This window comes from Lynx canadensis, chromosome A3 (genome assembly GCF_007474595.2).
Source record: "Lynx canadensis isolate LIC74 chromosome A3, mLynCan4.pri.v2, whole genome shotgun sequence".
Lineage (NCBI taxonomy): Eukaryota > Metazoa > Chordata > Mammalia > Carnivora > Felidae > Lynx > Lynx canadensis.
Genome location: NC_044305.1, coordinates 73,579,645 through 73,587,621, shown reverse-complemented (window position 1 = coordinate 73,587,621; position 7,977 = coordinate 73,579,645).

Sequence of the window (7,977 nt, the reverse complement as noted above, 5' to 3'; positions counted from 1 at the left end):
ATTGTAGATTATGTGTTCTATATATGTATACATGTATATGTATATGTACAAATACATGTACGTATATAAAATTGTATGTAATGTCTGTATTGTTAAGTGGGGAAAAAGAATATATATTGCCTATGATATTAGTGTGTGTGTGTGTGTGTGTGTGTGAGTGTGCGAGTATGACAATTTGAAAGCATCTAGGTAGATGAGATTGTGAGTGGAATTTTTTTCCAATTGTTTTCCTTTCTCTTTTTTATCTTTTTTGTATTTATCTGTAGTGTCAGATTTTCCTGCAATGAAGACATATTCTTACAAGTTAACTTACATAAATATAAGTTATAGTTTTTGTTAGTGTGGTTAATACTGACTATATTGAGATGTATTCAATACACAGATGTGAATTGGCTGTGTTTATATTTTGTATGACACATATTAATATTACTTATGAATTGGGAGCACTACATTAATGGTATTTTAATTTTATTTTTATTCTTATATTATGAGTTTCTTGAGATTCTTTTTTGTATCCTCTACTCTTAGCACCGTTACTGGCACACAGTTGCAATAGAAATTGAAATATTGTCAGCTAATGAAGTATGAGATAATGTCCTAGACAGTAATTTCCTTTCTTTTCTGCCAATAGAGGGCAACATGAACAAGTTGCTGGACTGGTGATAGTGTTCATAATCTCCTGTCTACCAACAAAGTTCAAGAAGGTCACTATTAAACTTGCAACAAAAAAAAAGCAGCATAAGCTGAATCTATAAAACTTTAGTAGGAGGAACTCCTGTCTGGTTTCTCTGCCTACAGTCTCACCTGTTTCCAACTACCCACTATGGCGCTGCTAGAATTTTCTTCTTGAAGGAGAAATCTGATCTCATTCGCTTGATTTTTTTTTTTTTAAAGCTTCACTTGAACCTATTGCCTTTAAGATAAAGGCCAGTTCTTTAGTATGATATTTCACTTTCTTACAATATGAATTCAATTTTCATTTCCCACCATTCTCCACCCCTGGGAAAGTATAGTTTAGCCACAGGAAGCTATTCATGGCTCCCCAAACACATCATGCTCTTCTGTATTTTGATGCACTGCTTCTATCATTTTCCCACCTCAAATTCCCTGAACCTCTTCTCCCCATTGAATGTCAACTTTTCATTCAAGGCCTAGCTACAAGTCACCTCTCTGTAAAGGCTTTCTTGATTTTCCATCAAATCTTCCTGTAAATAGCACATATCATGCATTGCAGTATTTTAGAATAACGTTGGTTTATATTTCCTAGCTGACTATGATGTCCATAAAGGTACATGTGTCATAAGGAAATATCTTATGCATTTTTATATCCCTAGTGCCGGGTGCATAATAAATATTCAAAATGCATATTCACTGAATGGACAAAAGAAAAGGAACCAAGCAGGAAGTTCTCATTGAAAAAAAAACCACATCAGATAAAATTTAATATTGACATTGCAGCATGTGAATGGTGCTTCTCACAAGTTTAGAAAGCATCAAGTGTTACTAAAAAGGTTATTTTTGAAATATGCAGGAATTTTTTGGTGAATTTTAATTTCTTCACCTCTTCTCAATGGCCAGATTTTTTTGTAGTAGTTGTCAAGAGGGGATCCTTTAATGCAGAAGTACAGGGATATTATGTTATTTACACTGTGAGACATCCTGGTAGCACCAAGTCACTTGATTTCTAGGACAGGTAGAATTCCACTTTCCTGCTTCTCTGGAGACAACGGATGATCTACAATGTGTGTGTACTTGGCGCACTCAATAACCAATTCCAGTCTCATTTACGCCTTTATGCTGAGGTCAGCATTTAAGAGGCAATGAGGGGAGAGGAAGCATTCCTTTCGTGATTCCACCTCAGACTTGAGCACCACATTATGTTTAAAAACACATGATATATATGCCAGTAAGTAGACACAGATGATGTTTTGTAGAGGTAATCATTACTATACCATCTGTCAGGTTCTGCAGTTGGTTAAAAAAGAAAAGAAAAGAAAAGAAAAGAAATTAGTTTGGCAGGACTTGCTCTTCACAAAATCATGTTGACTTTTGCCAATTCCATGTAATTTGATATGCCCTTGCAAAATGAGTAAAAGAAAAGTGCTTTCACATTGTGCTACAGGAAAAATATGGCCATTGTTCTTATGACCCTTGTTAAATAAAAAAAAAAAAATCCAAGTATGAGTTAGATAGGGCCATAGTAAAAAAAAGAGAGAGAGAGAGAATAAAAGGCAGAAATAGCTGGGTAACTAATTCAGAATTACCAAAACTCAAAAATTATTTGTAGCTGTAATATAATTGACATACTATTGCCATATCTTAAACTAAAAAGAAGAGGGGTGAGATCTAAAACCATCTGGAATCAAAATATACCCAATGCAGGACTTGGAAATCTGTTTTTTTAGACTTATGCTAGTAAATTTCCACAGAAGCTGGGCATGAGTTTATGAAAGGTGACATTAACATACAATATCTTCCTAATTAAGACTCAAAGTTTTCACATGATTAATGTATTGTGAAATATAGAAGATGTAGCTGATATTACCTACTAACATTATTGCAGCCAGTACCATGACCACTATGTTTATTTCACAATGATTTTGGAAGATGCTAATTGAACTTTATCAAGTAGAAGTAAAGGGCCTAATTCTGATTTGTTATCCATTTTACTTTTATTAAACAAAATGATGAATAAGGATTTCAAGTAGAAATACATTATTTTTAAAAAATTTTTAAATGTTTTTTTATCTTGAGAAGAGAGAGAGAGAGAGAGAACAGGGGAAGAGCAGAGAGAGAAGGAGAGAGAGAATCCCAAGCAGGTTCTGTGCTGTCAACGCACAGCCCCACCAAGGGCTCCATCTCACCAACTGTGAGATCACGACCTGAGCCAAAAGCAAGAGTGGGTCGCTTAACTGACTGAGCCACCCAGGTGCCCCTGAAATAGGAATACATTCTAAATAAACGTTGATAAATGGGTTTAGCGAAGGTTGGTTTGTATGCAGTGCTTCCAGTTTCTGTTGAGTAGAGGACACAGATAAGAGAATCAAGTACCCCTTGGTTTTGTTTACCCCAGTTTTGTTATTTTCTTTTAAAATAATATCTTTTAATAAATTATATTTCCTTCTACTTACAAATCAAGTTATTTAAATGAAAGTTATGAAAAATTAATTATTTTCACAAATTTATTCATTCAACTAATATAGAACACCTACTGTGTGCAAGACACTGCAGGGCTCTGATGGTATATATCTGTCAGTTAAAAAAAAAAGATTTGGTTTATACCTCACATTAATAGACCATATATGTCAAGCTATAAGCCACAAATTTTATGGCATTTTATTTTTAACACGCTTATCAGCTCCCTGTGTTTCATCATGGCATTCCACCAAAGATTTAAGCTTCTAATTTGAAAAGAATTGCCATCTTGTATGGCCATCAAAGGATCTGTAAAAATAGTGCTAGGTGTTCTCATTTTTCACATGCAGCTCTGTGCTAGATAGTTTTCTTTTGGGGCCTTTAGTTTCAATCTCTCTTTCTCTGTGCCAGGAGGCTGACCTCCGTGGACCGCATCATCTGGGTTCTCTTGCTCTCTGCTTCTCATGGTATTCAGCAGTGGGGGGCACTGGCTGGCAATATGAGTGAGAAGGACAGAGAGATTGGGATATTCTTTGCTAGTTTTTTCTTCTGCATCATGATGATGGCACTGGCCCCATTCTCTGTGGACATAGCTCCTATCCGGTGGCTCCTCTTACAAGACTATGTATGGTGTTCCAGGATTCTGATAACAGTGTCCTCCTCTTGCTTCTTCAGGCCCAGGGGTGAAGCAGATGTCTGCTACTGCTCATCTTTGGGTGCTTTACCAGCCTCTGTTGGTTCACTTAACATCCCACACCTAAGTTACCCTTTTTCTAACTTCTGTTTAGTTAGGCACTTCCGGAGTACCCCCTGTTTCCTGCTGGAACTCAAGAGAATTCCACCCCCTCCCCAAATAATTTTATATCTGGGGAAAGGTTTTCAATGGTAACACGAGAGATTGAAAGCAATTTGAACTATACCTGATGCACCAGAATAATGGAATTCCATTTCCAAGCAACTTGAAGACCAACTCTTCTGCACTTCCAGAACATAATTATACAATACACTTGGATGGTCAATTTAATTATTCTTAAAGTTAATTAATTGACTGGAAAAGAATTCAGTCCTGTTTTTTGTTTTGTTTTGTATCCAGTGTAAATACAGTGAATACTAGTTGAGAGGTTGAAAAGCAATAGTCTAGGGGCCAAATCTGACCCACTGTTTTTTTGTAAATAAAGCTTTTCTACAACACAACAACACCTATTTCTTTACACACAATCTATGACTACTTTATGCTACCATGAAAGTGGTTAGTTGCAACAGAGACCTTATGGCCCACGAAGCCTAAAATATTTACTATCTGACCTTTTACAGAAAAAGTCTGTCCCCCTCTAGAACTAACCTATTGAATGATATATTTGCCATTTTATTTCTTTTGGCCTCATTTAGATACTATCTTTTCTGTGTCTTGTCTGCTCCATATGCTATCTCACACATATGATAGCTCAATAAATATTGATTCATGAATCAAGAAAGTGAGAATGCTCTGACAAATATAGAACTCATAACCTCAGTTTTATTCTAAACCCAGAGAATACATTTTTATTCTTTTGCAAGATGTATTAGCCAAGCTTTAGATATGGTTGTGGGAATTTGAAGTTTGATGTTTTAAAAATCAGTATACTGGGGGCACCTCGGTGGCTCGTTCAGTTGAGTGATGGATTTTGGCTCAGGTCATGATCTCACGTTTTGTGAGTTTGAGCCCCACATTGGGCTTGCTGCTGTCAGGCTGTCAGACTGTCAGTGCAGAGCCTGCTTTGGATCTTCTGTTCCCCTCTCTCTGCCCCTCCCTGCTTGCACGCTCCCCCAAATAAACAAATTTTTAAAAATACATAAATAAAAATTGGTAAGCTGGCAGTTCTACATATTTAACATATGATGAATATCATTATTAAAAATGCAATTGAGAAGTGCTTGCTCGTTCAGTTGGTAGAGCATGTGACTCTTGATCTCAGGATCATGAATTAATTTAAGCTGAGAGACATATTCAAATTTTGATCACTGTTATATTTTCTAATGGTGTTGTGAGAGTGGTAAGGCTTTTAAAAATAATGTGAAATAAATGCAATGATATATTAATCTCTGAGTGGTAGAATTATGGGTTTGATTTTTTATTTGTTTTTTTCTTTATATCATTGATTTTTCCAAACATGCCAATGAAATGTATTATTTTCATAATGAGAAAATAAGGTAATTTTTAAAATATGAAACATGTTTAGGGGTGCCTGTGTGGCTCAGTTGGTTGAGCGTCTGATTCTTGATATCAGTTCAGGTCATGATCTTACGGTTGGTGAGATCAATTTCTGCACTGGGCTCTATGTTGACAGCATGGAGCCTGCTTGGGATTCTCTGTCCCTCTCTCTCTGTCCTTCCCCTGCTCTCTGTCTCTCTCAAAATAAATAAATAAAACTTTATTTATTATTTATTTATTATTTTTTTAATATGAAATTTATTGACAAATTGGTTTCCATATGACACCCAGTGCTCATCCCAATAGGTAATAAACTTTAAAAACAAAATAAAACAAAAAAATGTTTAGTTCCATGCAACTGAATATTTTATATTGCAATTTTAGTTTAAGAAACCAAAAACAGGTATTTAAATTATGAAATCTGCAAAATAAAATTGAATCTGAGAATTCTTCTCAAGCTACTAATTAAATAAAACATCCAACTGACACATATTGATTGAAAATTAGGAAATAAAAAACATTTACATTAAACAATTTGTTAAATTTAATGTGAATTTTAACTTTCAACAGCAGAACATCAAATACATCATCTCATATATCAGTGTATACATTTTTTATATATCTTCATATTTTCATTCAATAGAAGGAAATAAAATGTCTTCAAATTTCCTTATTTATAATGGTTATTATCATTTTTAATTTGCATTATTTTGTATGAGAACAAATCTACAGTTTTTCTACGATTAGAAGCATTTAATTGTTTTAGCCCACACTTATTTTTAGTAGCCTAAAAGCACCAGTGTTTTATGTAGAAACCCACTTCCTGATTTACCTTGAAGGGAATGCCATGTGGCATATTCAAATGATGCTCTAAAAATGGTATTATTATACTTAAGAATAACCAGTTCATATTTTTTTTATTAGAAGGTCTTAAGCTTTCATGTTATGGTATGTAATTTGTCAATTATATTTCCATGGTCTTTACTGTGAGGGTAGTCTCTGCCACATGGAATGAGTCTGTTTTATTAATGAACCATCATTTATTTTGACATAGGCTAGGTTCTGTTTTTTTTAAAAAGATTTTATTTATTTTAATGTTGTTTTATTTTTTTAGAGAGAAAGAAAAAGAGAGAGCATGAGCATGGGAGGGCCAGAGAGAGAGTGAGACACAGAATCCTAAGCAGGGTCCAGGCTCTGAGTTGTCAGCACAGAGCCCAATGTGGGGTTCGATTTCACACACCATGGGATCATGACCTGATCCAAAGTCAGATGCTTAACCAACTGAGCCACCCAGGTGCCCCTGAGATTTTACTTTTTTAAGTAATCTCTGCACCCAATGTGGGGGTCGAACTTACAACCCCAAGATGAAGAGTCTCACGCTCCTCTGACTGAGCCAGCCAGGTGCTCTGGCTAGGTTCTGTTTTATCTAGGTTTTAATAGGTATTGCTGATGCCTGTCTCTAGGGTGTAAATGGGTAGAAAGTAGAGGTTGGGAATAGGCTTACAGTCAGAATAAGAGAATGGGTTTTTTTACCTTTTAAAGATCCATTTTGGGGCACCTGGGTGGTTCTGTCGGTTGAGTATCTGACTTTGGCTCAGATCATGATCTCACAGTTCGTGAGTTCGAGCCCCGCGTTCGGCTCTGTGCTGACAGCTCAGAGCCTGGAGCCTGCTTCGGATTCTGTGTCTCCCTCTCTCTGCCCCTTCCCCACTCATGTTCTATCTCTCAAAGATGAATAAATGTTAAAAACAATTTTTTTTAAAGATCCATTTTATAAAATTTGTCCTTTTCTATACTTGTGATTTTCTCCTGTAATCAGATTTCCATTTGCTTAGTAACTTTCCATCAGCAGCATTGGAAATAGGAATGAGTCACCACCTACTGCATGGGATTAAGGAATTAAAGGAGGAACCAAGCAAACATGAGGAACTGATCACATGATAGGACAGTCATACCCTGGAAATACCTGGTAAGTAACCGTTAATTTACAAGATTATTTCATGTCCTATCACAGCAAACTAGTTAAAGGAATAGGGTAGCACTACCTCACCTAAATAAGACCAAGAGAATGAAAGTAAGCAAAAACATTACACCGAGAGACACTTTTAGGCATATCACAAATTCATGCACTTTAGTCATAAGAGAGCCCATTAAGTTCTCGCTCAAAACTTATTAATTCTTCTAGCCCATTTTAACAATCTGTGAATTCCCTGCACAACAGAAAACGAGAAGCAGCAAATTAGAATGGGGACTATCAGTAGAGGTCTTGTCAGCAACAAAAACCAAAAGCCAAGAGAGAAAACAGGAAAGCTATTCAATGTAAAATTAAAAACTCAAAACATAGTTGTCTTGGGCCTGTGAATGTAGGTCAAACATTCATGCACTTCTCAAGAGCCCGTGAATGCGTAATTATATTGAAAGCACAACACAATCATTTAGGTCAATTGTGAGGACATATATGATTAATAAAAGGTCAATTTCTCTTCAGGATATGCTGTCCAATAAAGCTTAGACAATTATGACAACTCTCTAGAAGATTTGCATCAAAATGATAACAAGTGAAAAACAATTTGTGTGCTGAAAAGGATAAATACCATTATATGATGCTGAGAAATGAAAGAATACATGATGTTTTCTCCTAAGCTTTTCTC